The 14,506-nt window shown below is 35.1% G+C and overlaps 1 protein-coding gene and 1 pseudogene across 2 annotated transcripts in view; both read left to right on the top strand.

Annotated features, from left to right (window-relative positions):
• Positions 1-14,506, top strand: part of Lingo2 (leucine rich repeat and Ig domain containing 2) — a 1,157,994-nt gene that overhangs the window by 902,090 nt on the left and 241,398 nt on the right. The window lies entirely within an intron of this gene.
• LOC104872688 lies at positions 4,696-5,070 on the top strand (annotated as a pseudogene).

Below are 14,506 nucleotides of genomic sequence, written 5' to 3'. Positions count from 1 at the left end.
ACTGTTATGGATGTAATAAAGCATGCTAAAATAATGCTGACATTTATGTATCCTGCTCACATGGCAGTTTAACAGCCTGCCCCATACACTGCTGCTTCAGTTAAGGGTTTGCTATCACATTTTCCAGCTTAGCTCTCCCAATCTTAACACAGCAGACGGTGCTAATGTCAACCTCAGAAGTGCCAAAAGAGAAAAAGATGGATAATGTATTCATTTTTATGGGTGTATTTAAACTCCATGCCATTGAGCACATTTTTTTGAATGGCTCTTGTAGCTCACAGTGTTTGCTCCTTTCCTATTTCTTAGGGCTATATGCAGCTTTGGTATGGCTTGGTTTGATTTAATCCTTCTTCCTCTGCCTACTGACAGATGCATAGAATGCATTAGCAAGAAAGATATCATAATTGAAATCAATACTGTGACTATGAAGAGTGTTTATACAATGAGTTCTGGTCCCGTGTATTTTATATGCTGCCATAACCATGAGGATGTGTTGGATTAGACGCTTCCATCAGTTTAGTTCACGCACATTCATGTGCACACACATGCTTGACAAACATTCCTTTTATACTGAATTTATTGTCTAGTTATTTGGCTTACTAGATGCATGATTAAACTAACTCATCAATACATTAAAAGATATTTGCTTGCCCTTCCAGGTAAAAAATGTGATACAACCACTACAATGACTTTTTTTCTTTATTTTAATTATAAAGATTCTAACTCATCTGTGCAAATAAGTTTTGCAATTTATGGCTTTTTACATAATGTTTCACCTTAAGCCCCTATAGATTATAGTTATTAATTTACGTATTTATATATTAGAATTCTTGGGATTGAACACAGGGCCTTGCTCATGCTAGGGAAGTACTCTAATGTTATATTCCCAGCTCTCTAAAGATTGTTGATTCTTGAAACTGTCATTGTCATCCCCAATTATAATTTTCTATACTAATTCATAAGGTAAGCTTTTCACAGTGCTTTTCCCTTTTATTGATCTCTCAGGAATTTGAAGTTTTACAGCTAGGGGGTAAAGAAGGGAGTTGATGTGAGGAAAGCTAAAGGAGAATGTTAACGTTAGACATCAGAGCTATGTGACCTCTGAAATAGTCTTCTGCTTTTAAGGTAATCTTCATCAGCTATAACCCTGTCCCTGGCAAGAGAGGAGCAGTATTCTCAGCTACACTTGAGAAAACCTTGTCTTGCTTGTAGCCAAGAAATCCTGGAGAGAATTATGGCACTTCCTGTAGAAACAAGAGGATCTCTGCATTTATATTTCCCATTATTTAAAAGACAGCAGTGATGTACAGAACATCCCACTCAATTCATCTTGTACTAGCATTTAAGCTCCAGTTTTTAGAGTATTGGAACATATACCCTTACTGTGTGGTTATAATTAAATTACATTTACAGAAAGGTTGGGAATATAAACTGTCATCTCCATTCTGAAGTTAGTATCTTCTCTACTATACCACCAGATTTCTAAAACTAGAGTCGATAATGTGCACAGCATTGGATCTATTATCAGAGAATGAATTTTCATTTATATTTGGACATTTTCAATCTATAGATTATTTTACATGTAAAATACCTACATTAGTACCAGTATCATTTTCTTGGTATTCCCTAAAGACCATATTCTAGAGCTACAGTTCTGTGGGCTCTTAGTAAATTCTGTAGGCTAATGAGAAAGAAGAAATGGGCCAGACAGACCTGAATAATAACTTTCATAATGCCTTTTAGACAGAGTTAGAGAAGTTACCAGAGAAACTTTTCTGAGACACTTTAAGGTTTTCTTCACAGAAAATGGAATACAATAATTAGAATGAAACAGATTTTCTTGGGTGAGGTGGCAGAATCCTTTAGTGTATTTTCAAGTGTAGACAAGACTTTCTACAGATTGACACAACCTCCTTGGAAATATATTTACAAATGAGTCTTAAATATCTGCAAGACTCAGCAAATGTCATCTGTCAAAGTGGATATTCAGACAAAGGAATCATCATGATCCATCAGTCCTTCTGATTTAATGGCCTTTATGCATGGAAATATAAAGGATTCCCTAATCAAGAAGAGTTTACTACCCAAGATGATGATATACTGTTTAAAAAATCCATCCTTAGCTCTTCTTTGAAAATAAGTATTGAAATTCTATCTTTAAATCTAATGTCTCATAAGTTCTGTTTGTTAGAAAAATATGGATTTCTCTTTCATTCAATTTTCTTATATGTTCTGAGATACAAGGTCAAACACAATCCTTCTGTTGCTCATAAACTCATTTTAAATGTATACCTAAAGTAAATATTGTATTCTTTCTGAATATAGACATCAAGGATTGAATTAAAGAATGCTGCACACTAGATTTTAACTAATAATTTCAAATAATGCAAACTAAGGGATAGCCCTTTATTTTATCAAATTCCCTTTTCTGTTTTTTTTTTCATGTTTTCAAAAGCCATTTTCAAAGGTAAATGGATTGAATACTTATATAAAATGTTTATAATAAATGTAAATCTGTAGACAATATATCACCGGGTGATTTCTAGACATTTTTATTGAGTAGTTGATAAGTGGCTTCTTATAAACTGAGTTGGGTAATAATTTTACTTTTATTGACTAACAGAAGAAAAAGATAAATGTGACACAGTTATCTCTGATTCCTTTAAAGAAAGAGAAAAGTAACAACAGAATTCAATAAGAAAGAATATATGTCTCTTAATAAGTAACTATTCCATCACTAGTTTCCATATAAATTTTCAGAAACCAAGGCAGAACACAAGCATACTGATTCATTCCACCTTTTGTGTTTTTCTGTTTATTTTCCTGAAACTGTTTGATCACTGTGGCTTTTCATTTTCCATGTCTTTGCAGTTACGTGGGCTATTTCAGAAGATTGACTTAGTATATCAAGGTGCCATCACTTCCGCCTTGTTAAATTTCTTCTGGAAAAACATGGGGGTTCTCAAATAATTATCCTCCCTCCCTTCCTCCTCTGTTAAAGCATCTCCAGCAGATTGAACTCTCTAGGAACTTTCACATAATGAGGATGACTTATGTTTATGCTAGTTCAAAAGCCTGCATATATTTCAGAGTCCAAAATTACAATCTGTTGAGCTGATTAAGTAATGCTCTAAGAAAGTATGCTGTACTTTGCTTAGGAATGTCACTGTGCGGAACAGATCTCTGCAAGCAGCTTCTGATTCAGCGCGACCCACAGGAAAACTATGGCAGAATGAACTCTGATTTTCTGTATATTTGACTTGTATAATTTTGTGTGTGTCTAGATTGAATATGAGAGTTTTTACATCAAGCACTTTCTTTTCTGTGTTAAAGAAATTGTTTTTAGATAATTTATCTAATCCATGTTATCCAAATGGACATTTTACAGAGATGGAATGTGTACTGTTCAATTTGCTAGCTCCTAGCCACATGTAGTTTTTGAGGCCAGGCATGGTCTGTGACTAAGGATTTGAAATTTTTTATTTTATTTTCTTTATTTTGTGTTAATGGATTTACTGTTTTGTTTTGTTTGTTTGTTTGTTTGTTTTTGGTACCGGAGATCAAACTTGGATCCTTGCACTTGCAAGGCAGGTGGTGAAACCACTGAGCTAAATCTGCAGCCCTATTTTGAACATCATTTAATGCAAATTTTAAATTATAAATGTAATTCAAAGGATCTGTTCATTCCATCTTGCTGCCCTGTCACTTTTGTCAATAACCAAGTAGACGTCTAGTTAAAAGTCAAAGCTTGAAGTCAAGGACACTGCCCTGAAGGTAACATGTAAGTAACATTTAAGCATGAGAATAGGAAATAAGATCATAATCTATACTTTTAAAAGAAGGAAGGGAAAAGGGAAAGTGAAGTGGGGAAGAGAGAAAAGAAGAAATGAAGACAGGAAGAGAAGAAAGAAAGAAAGAAGGAAGGAAGGAAGGAAGAGAGAGAAGGGCAAAAAAGCATTTTCCCTGAGTCTATATTTGAGGAAAATGTGTTTGTTAATTTCTTAAAGGAGGAAAGGAGAGTGGGTGAGAGAGAGAATGTGAATCACATAAATGTGAATGGTCTGTCCTTAGAGGTCAATTCTGCTGGTTCTGCTCATCTATCTAAAGCAAGAAATAGAAGAAAAGCTTAATAGAATATGAGTTCCAATATTTTAGAAAACATAAATACCCAGAACCACTCACTGCCACTCATTATCTCAAGTTTTGGTTAATATCTTGCAACTACTTCCTTGACAAAATGGTAGAGAAGAGAAAATCTGCCTCTCCTCTGGGTAATCATTCCAGAAAGACCTTGGAAATGCACCTTCAAACTCATTTAATATATTTCACTTTCTGAGTAGTAAACCTTTTGACAGGTGATTCCCAAGAGGCAAGAATGATTTATGTTTAAAACTCCATGACAGGGAAAAAATTGCCCTCAAAGTAAAAAAAAAAAAAAAAAAAAAAAGAGTGGAATTCACATTTTCTTGGTAAATCCAAGTAATCTAGGTCTTGATTATTAACTGGTAAATAACTTACCCAGATGGGCTATAATAAGTAATTACAAGAACAGAATAATGTGTACTTTTATAGTCAGTGATTGGTAGGCTGAACAAATACTAATTCTCTGCATATCTGCTGCAACTTGTAAAAAGCTTATGAGGTAGATTTGAGAAGATGGAGATTGATTTTAAAACTGAATTCCAGCTCTTTCGGGTCCTCCCTTCCAAGATGACGAAAAAAAGAAGGAACAACGGTAGTGCCAAAAAGGGCTGCGGCCATGTATAGCCTGTTCACTGCACGAACTGCACCCGGTCATGCCCAAGGATAAGGCCATTAAGAAATTCGTCATTCGAAACATAGTAGAGTCCGCTGCCGTCAGGGACATTTCGGAAGCGAGTGTCTTCAACTCCTATGTGCTTCCCAAGCTCTATGTGAAGCTGCGTTACTGCGTGAGTTGCGCCGTTCACAGCAAGGTGGTCAGGAATCATCTCGTGAAGCTGGGAGGGACCGAACGCCTCCACCCGATTTAGACCCGCTGGTGCTGTCCCACAACCCCCACCAAAGCCCATGTAAGGACCTGGGTTTTAATGGACCGTAGAAAAACCATCTCCAGGCAGAGGGAACGACCTAATAAAATAGATGTTATATTTTTAAAAATATATAAATAAAAATAAAACTGAATTCCAGGGCCAGGGATTTAGCTCAGTGGTGCCGCTGCCTGCCTCACAAGCACAAGGTACCGAGTTTGATCCCAGGTACCAAAAAACAAAACAAAATTGAACTCAGGGTGCTTGTGAAATTATGAATTTTCTCCATCAACTCAGGTGAGAGATGCAACCAAATGCATAATGGGAGAATCTCCATCAGACTTTGGTTGTGAATAGTAGACTTCATCTAGGCCAGTTCTCAATTCGTGGCTTAGCTGTGGTCCTCCGAGTAGGATGTCTGGTGATGGTGCTCTTAGTTATGATTTTTCCTTTATATTTGGACCTCCGGTCTTACTGGATAGAAGTCTCATGAAGAAATTAGTATAAGATATACGTCCCAACATACTACAAAATAGTCATGACACTACTCAGAAATCAAGGACATAGGTGTAAGTTCAACACCATTTTTAGAACTGTATTGAGTTTATACCTAGTGATTCTCTCCTCTACAGGAATCTTAACTTGTAATTCAATCAAATTAAGTACACATAAGCAGCTTTTCCATTTAAAGAAATATGGCAATGCTTTGTAGAGGAGTGACAAAACTTGCTGCTAATTATAACATAGCAAGGCTTTCTGGGTACACACCTGTAATCGTGGAGGCTGAGGCAAGAGAATATAAAATTTGAGCCCAGCCTGGGCAACTTAGTAACTTAGGGAGATCTCATCTCAAAATAAAAAGTAAAATGGGCTAGAGCTGTGTCTCAGAAGAGCTGTGTCAGTATGAGGTCCCTAGGTTCACTCCCCAGGAGTGAAGAAAACACACACACACACACACACACACGCACACACACACATAAATACTTATTGCCTTCTCACTCTATGCTCATTAGCTTTTATGATTAATACCTATTATTAAAAAAACAGTATATTTTCATTCTTAAAGCTATAGATTAACATTATTACATTATAGTAATGGAAATTAAAAATAGAAATTAGCACAATTTCCAATTAAATTTTACTTCACAAATCTCTGGTCTATGCATTAGTAAACTATTGGAAAATTGATCATATTTTTGTGTTGAGATTAGTATATTTATCTAAAATCTACTGATTCTATGTCTTTAGGCACAAGCTTAGAGATATAGCCAACACCAAGAACCCAAAGCCATTAGAAACTGAGAATTGCTCCAAGTAAAAAAAAAAAAAAAAAAAAAAAAAAAAAAAAAAAACTTGGACTACTTCAGTCTTTGATTGGCAAATTCACTCAGGATTTTTTGTTTGTTTGTTTGCATTAAGCTAGCTTTAGAGTTTGCTAATTGAAGTTCTTTTGAATTATTTATGCTCTTAACTGTAGCAATGAGAAAAGTTAGTGGGATTTTTTTTTTCCTGTAAGTAGTTTTACAATTGTCTTGTAGGTTGATCTTTTATCTGTTGAGATAAAATATCCTCAGAAAGGTCTTCATTTGCTGAAATATTTCTAGTAGCTGGTCTACGATATCATACCATTACTGTGTTAGCATTCTGTTACTGTGGCAAAAATGCTAGGGAATAACAACTTAAAGGAGAAAACTTTATTTTAATTCATGATTTTTGGGGGGTTTTAGACAATAGTCAGTTGGCTCTACTGTGGCAGGACAGTAGCGAGACAGAAACACGGAAGGGGGCAGGGTAGAAGAAAGCTGCTCACCCCATGACTGAGAGGGTGTGGGAGAGCCAGAGAGGAGAAGGTTGGAGACAAGATAAGCCCCCAAGTCAGGCTACCATGATCCACTCCCTTGAACTGTGTCCCACCTCTTAGTTCTGGACTCTCCCATTAATGCCATCAATTATTATTTCATCAATGGATTATTTCATCAATCTACTTGAGGTTAGAGCAATCTTAATATAGTCACTTCCCAAGATGCCCATCAGCTGGCAGGCAAGTCTCTGACACGTGAGTTTTAGGAGACACTTCAAATAAAAGCCATATTCTGACATACGCTGGTGGTCTAGAAGAGTTTTCATTTTTCCTTTTCTGATATATTTTTTCAACAGAGGAACTTTATTAACAACTAGAAGCCAAGCGTGGTGGTGCAGGCCTGTAATCCCAGCACTCGGGAGGCTGAGGCAGGAGGATCTCTGTGAGTTAGAGACCAGCCTGGGCTACATAGTGAGTTCCAGAACAGTCTCAACTACATAGTGAGACCCTGTCTCAAAAAATAATAATAATAATAACAACTAGATACTTATATGTTAAGTTCCTCAAATATAGGGATAGCTTTATTTTTCAACCTAGCTTACTGTTGACTTTAATTGTAATGTTTCCATGCTCCTGAACCATTAAAAGCCAAGATGCTTTGGCTTCTTAATACTTTCATTAAACTCAACTTAAGAAACAAAAATTATTTCAAGGCCGTTGGATATTAGACCTTGATTTTTATTTCAGAAAATGTAGCCACTATAACTAGAGTGATAGCAGTCTCTCAAGACCATTTGTGGTATGAACAGAAATTTCTAAGGAAAACTAACCTAGGAACTAGTGGGAAGTGGTCTTTTGGTTTATGTGTGCAGGAAAGATGAATTGAACAGAGTGAGAAAGAATGGTGCAAGTCTAACAGAATGTTTCTTATACCTAACCCTACCACTACATATATCAGGTATTTAATGTATGAAAAACTCTACTGTATTAAATTTGAATCAAGTGTCATCTGAAAAGCTCTAGAGACTTGATAAATAGGACCATCAAAAAGCACTCTAAAAAATCACAAAAAAGCATGAGACACTGGTTGAGAAATTTAACTCCTTTCAACATTGCATAAACTTATTTCAACCATTTTTGCTTTTTATGATCAATAGTATAAGAAGAAAGATAGCATAGGAAAGGTGAATTTTTCTTTACTTCCTTTTGAAATTTGTGGCAATGCAGGAACAAACCAGATAGGATAAAAAGGAAAAAGTTAATAAGTAGAAAAATTATGTTAATAAAATGGTGAGAAATAGGAATCAGATAGCCAAGTGGTGAAGACTTAGAAAAGCAGAGGAATAGAAAGACTAAGTACCTTCAGATGGTAAGGCAAGTATGAGGTGAGCTGATTATATTAGTCCGATTTTAAATTCTACAGTAAAATACTTCAGGCTGTGTACTTTAGGAAGAAATGAGCCTTTGGGTTGGAGGTGTAGTTCAGTGGTAAAACATTTGCCTATCAGGTGGATTCAATCATACATAAGGCCACTGCTGAATTCTAACCCCAGCACCACAAATAAGAAACTCAAAAGAAAAGTGGATTATTTAGCTCATAGCTTTAGAGATTGCAAATGCAAGCTATGGCTGATTTACTAATTTGTCTTGATAAGAGCCTAACGGTGATGGCTTTCTGACAATAATGCACATAAGAAAAAGATAGCACAGGGAGACAGGAAGCCAAAAAATATCAGGGAGGGACCAGTCTGTCTCTTTTATAAAACCTCTCTAAAGTGATTCAGGATACCAAGAAGCGCTATAGCAGTTCCCTTTGAAGGACTCCCAATCGGCCTCAGCTCTTAAAAGTCTCTCCATCTCCTACACTGTCACACTGAGGACCAGGCTTCCAGCACATGAACCCTTGGGAAAGAGACCCACATTGTACCCAAGCCATAGCACTGCTTAACTCTCTGGACCACAAATGCTCTGTAATTAGAGGCATCACAGACCTATGAGATGAATGATGAAATTGAAAGCTGAAGTATTGTTTGAAAGTCTGGTAAGAAGCCCAGACTTAAAAAGAAAAAAAAAAAGATCACCAAATAAAAATGGTTCTGGGAAGATTTTCTCTGTTGGAATTAAATGAGGAAAACTTTAACTGTATCCAGTAAATAAGATATAATACATTAAAGGAAAGGTAGATACCATTTGGAACACAAGAAATGAGAATGAACTTTTTTCCTCTAGCCTTCTCAGAACCTGGCAATATGCTTGTAATTACTTTTCTTGAATCATAAGATACAGTATACAACATCCTCAAATCCTTTCAGTTGATTTAACAAAATATTATAATTTGTTTTTGTCTATTAAAAGTTGCATATATTTATTCCATGGGCGCGGTTAGAGTATAGAACTATTGGTTCTGGCCCTAAGGTTTATGGTGATTTTTGAAGTTAAGACTGAAGATTGTAAACATAAATATCTCTTTTAACTGAATTTGGACTATAAACTGGTAAGTGCATAGTTACAAAAATCTAGATGTTTGTGGTAAGGATTCTGGCATTAATATTTTTTAATAAGCCACAAAATAATAGACACTTGCCCAAGATGGATATAATGATGCTTTATTGTTAGGTGGGCTTAGAAATTTGGTTCAATTGGTAACTGTTATAGTTTGTGTGTAGATGTCCCCTCAAAGCCTCATGTGGTCATAGACAGTTTCGGAGGTGGCTGAATCTAGAGTGTGTGATTGATTCATGGTGGGGCTAGGCCTGAGAGTGATACCTGCCCTAAGTGGTCCGAATAGGATAATAGGGGCAAAAAGACTCTGTTAAGCTCCCTTTTTGCTTTTTCTGTCTTCAGCTGCCATAAACTGTTGCCCCTCTGCCACCTGCCTTGAAGTTAGCTGATTATGGCAAGAAACATCTATGGACTACAAGCCAAATAAAGCTTTCCCGTTTTAACTGTGGGTGTTGGGTATTTTGTTTCAGTGATGAGAGAAAAGTAACTTAGACCTCAAATTTCCAATCTACTTATTCATACATGCAAGAACATATTTCCTGAGGTCATGAGAAATTATGAAACAGCCAAGTATCATTAAACACACCCATGGATACACACACACACACACACACTACACACACAGAGTTTCACCTTCACTTCTTAAAATATTGGCAGACACTGAAAAGACTATTTTTGGAATTAAAACATAGCTAACTAATTTTACGCAGAGCACAATACTTTATGTCTTCAGATTCAGCAGCTTCAAAAATTGGTTTCTGGGCTTCTCTCTTGGTCTCTGCAGGTCCTGCCCTAGAACTGAGACATAGTGTATATGTAAACTTCAGTGTGAGACTGGAGTGCCTCTTTTAGCTTTAAATAAATAATCATAGAGATGGAAAATGAGAAATATAACTTACAATGCAAGATAATATTTTTGGTATTAGACATTGGATGTGAGAAGAGTGTTTTATAAGGAATTATTTGGATGACTAATATCGTATTGTAGGAAATTAAATATATTTTAAAATAAATGAAATTCAAGGAAATATTTTAGAGGTATTAACCTGCCTAAAAGCCTTATAAATATGTTATAATTCATGTAAAATAAATGAAAATTGTGAAATTGGTACGTTTAAGAATCCTAAATGATATTAAATAGTCTTAATCTTCTTAACAGGGCACAATTACCCCAACTGACTGTTTACAGTAGGAAATTGAAAAATGTACCACATTTGGCTTGAATTCCAAGGCCAACCTAAATGTATCTTTACTTTGAATAACAGCGATATACAAAGTACCATATTAGAAACAACTGTACTTATAGCAAAAATTATCATAGAAAAACTATCAATAATAATAAATGAAGAATGCATATAACCTAAACCAGATCCTGTGATTAAACATTCAATTTGCCTATGGTATAATTTTAAAATTCTTATACTTTTATCAGTGAAAATATGGAAATGGGAGAAAAATTGTTTATCTGTACACCAGATGGTACACATAATATATGTAAAAACTTTGACAACCTTGGTCTAAGATGAAGTTGAGTATTGGATCTTATATGAGGAAAGTTGATTAAAAAAATACAGAAATATTTGGGTTTGTGTTCAAACTGTGTTGGCAGAAATGAATGAGCAAGCCACTGAATTATAATACAATAATCTATAAAATATTTCAATAATTTATTTTTTCAGCTTTAATTGAGTTTATTGGTACATTTTAGGGATACAGTACAGTTACATTCATTGTTGGGATCTTGTACCTTTACATGATATATCTTGGTTCTTATTTTTTCCCCATACCCCTGCCCTCCCTTCACCCCCTCCACCCTTCCCTACTTACAAAGACTTTGTTTCCATTTTTTTCCTTTTCTCATATTTTTTCTTTTCCCTTATTTCCTTTCTCCTACCCTTCTCAGTTCCCCTACACCTTTAGCCCTTTTCTTCCTACTTCACATTATCAATTATACAATTTGGACCTTATTCACACTTTTAGTTTTTCACACCAGAAAAACTATTCGGTATTTACACATGTGTGTCCCATTTATTTTACTTAAGAGTATGGCCTCAATAACTTGCAATAAATCTTTAGAGGACAGTGTATTACATCCTTCTGATTTTAGTGTTAGTACTACAGACTATAAATACTGGCATTGTTCATGTTTTTATCATTTCTCATGACAAAAACTTGTTATGGTTTATGCAAAGATATAATATTTTTGCCTATCTATGGAAATAGACGTATAAGTTACCTGTAGAACACAACTTGGTATTACAGAGCTATTATAGTTAGAAGTCACAGAAAAACAAAGAAGTAAAAAATTAAATATCATGGGGTGATTTTTTCCCCCTGAAAAGGCTATTATAGCTCCCCATGAGTTGTTTTGAAAACTTGGACTGTAGACCATTATTTCCCAAAATGATTGACATTTCAGCAAACACATAGCACTGTTTGAAAAGATCGTACACTGGACCTTTGACTTATGAACTTGACTGGTTCCTGAGGGCTGAGTTGCTTGTGAGTCAATATGGCTGAAATCAGACTGGTGGTCATAACTTGAGGGTCCACTGTATTTAGTATTTAAGTATTTTTGCAGTTTATGCTTGATTTGGATATTACTGAATTTATAGAACTCAACTTTCTTGTAGAGATGGCTTTTTGAAAGAGATAATCAGAAAAGGATTTCTAGAAGGGAAAGACAGAATTGATAATGAGAAGGAAGAAATGGAAACAAAGCTTATTATATGGGGGGTAAAGAGGTTGAAGGGCGAGGAGAGGAATGGGGAAAAATAAGAGCCAAGATATATCATGTACAGGTGCACATTCTCAAGGATGAATGTGATCATAAGGTATACTTAAATGTAACAATAAACTCAGTTATTCTTTTTTTTAAAAAAGGCTTCCTAGGGAAACATTTTTTTGGCATGGTCACTATACTTCAATATCTTATTCCAGATTTTTAGGCCAAATATTCAGTTGCAATTATAGCCGCAGGTTATCTAAATTCAAGTACTCACATTCACAAGATAAGGATAACTAAACCAATTTCCACTAACATTATTTATAAAGGGAGGTACAGCTTCCTCAAACATAGCACCTGTTTCCTAGAGTTTGTTAAAAGTCAGAACCATGGGAAGTTAACATTTTAGACTTATCTTTTCTGTTGAACTTGGAAATAGAAAAAAAAGCAAATGGAGATAACATTTTTCCAACTTTACACTGTGGTGAGGACAGACCCATATGCTTCATAATATGGAACAATTCTCTAATGTAGAATATTCCTGACACCAAAATGAGCAATTCCCTACCTGGTCAGATCTGAAAAAATACTGGTAGTTTTACTCTGTTCTCTTTTAATTGGAAAAAAATTTATCAAATACTTATTGAGTGCCTAAATGTGATATCCAAGGTAGATAAGGCTATTATAGTCAGCAAGTATTTGACATTCTAGTTAGAGATAACAGAAAACCAAAGAAGTAATAGGTTAAATTGGTTAGCATAATACGATAGTGAGTGTAGTAAAGAATATGATGATCCTGAAATGATCAAGAATAATGGATTGGTCTGATCTGGGAAAGTATCTCTATACACGTACCCTTTGAACTAAGAAAGATCGGAAAGACAGGAGAAACCAGCTGCATATATCTGGGGAAAGGAATTGCATGAAAAACATTGCAACCTCTTCCATGAAAGATTTAGCACTCCAAAAATTAACAAATTGCTTCCATATATTTCCAGTGGTTTTCCAAGAGTAGTCAGCTGTATCAACATTTCCATACGTATTTATTAAAAGTTCAGTGTACTGGTTTCTGAGTGTGACGTTCAAAGAGGATGTTAGGAGTTGAATTGTGTTCCCTATGAGGTTCATATGTTAAAGTTCTAAGCCAAATATTTCAGAATTTGATCTTACTTAGAGTCCTTGCAAATGTAATTACTTAAGCTATAGTCATACTGGAGTAGAGTAGGCTTCTATTACAATATGACTGGTATCTTTATAAAAAGGAAAAATTTACATGTACAGGAGGGAGGGAGGGAGAGAGAGAGAGAGAGGGAGACAGGAATATGAGCAATAAAGAGTAGATTCTGTAACATAGCCCTCAGAAGCAATCAATGCTTCCAACATCTTAATTGTGCACATGTAACTTCAAGATTTGTGACACAATAAATTTCTGTTTAAGCCATTCACTTCTTAATACTTTGTTACCACAGCTCTAGCAAATTGATACAAAGAGGGACCTTGCAGTTTTAAACAAGCATAAATGCTGAAGTCTGAGAACCTAAGAACTAAAGTGAACTCATGAGATAAAAAACGACAGCAGGGTAGTACTAATTGCTAGAGAAAGGGGCATGTTTATTCAAAACCTGTTTTGGTGGTAGAGGAAAAAGAGCAGGAGGAGGGTGAGACTTCAGAGAGCATATCTCAAAGACAGCAGTATGGTCCGGAATCAAGGAGTCAATAAGAAGAAAAATAAGAAAAGCTTTAAGCTAAAGGTAGTAACTTGGTTAGGCTTCTTACACAGTAATCACTTTGGTACTTAAATACATAGAAATTCATCCACTGCTTTTAACAAAGATCATTGTGAACAGCATTAGCTTTATTTTCTAACAGTCTATCACTGGATTTTAAAAGCTATGATAGTATTCGATGTAGAAATTTTTAGTTAAAAATACATGCTACAAAAAATACATGCTACAAAGTTACTTATTATGTATGCATCACTTTTATTCTAAATATATTTAAAAGCCCTATCACAGTTAAAATATTCAACTCCAAAGAAAAATAAAACTCACATACACATTGTTATCAAGAACATCTTGCACAATATGAATCATACCTGTACAGACTATGTGTCCTGACTAAATACTGAATTTTTAGACGTAATTTGGAACTATTCTTTAAGACTTATGCAAATGTTTGGTTTTCTCTTTAGAGTATTGTATCTGTTTTAGGAAATCCATTGCTTTAAGCTGAGTGACCTATTTCTCTTTTTAGACCATGAGGATATATCCCTAATAAAGCCTCTTTGGCTTTTCTTAAAAATGTGGAATCGTATTTCTTCTCTCAAATTTAAAGGCTTTCTCTTTCCACCTTTAAGGAATGCAATGATAAAACTGGAAGGAAGTTTGAGAAGTCATTAAGTCCTACTCAAAGCTAGACATCAATACTATCTTTTGCTTAAAATACTCTAGAAAATTGCCTACCTTAGTC

The sequence above is a fragment of the Fukomys damarensis genome, unplaced genomic scaffold (genome assembly GCF_012274545.1).
Source record: "Fukomys damarensis isolate Sample0158 unplaced genomic scaffold, DMR_v1.0_HiC HiC_scaffold_36, whole genome shotgun sequence".
NCBI lineage: Eukaryota > Metazoa > Chordata > Mammalia > Rodentia > Bathyergidae > Fukomys > Fukomys damarensis.
This window is presented reverse-complemented; position numbering and strand designations above follow the sequence as displayed.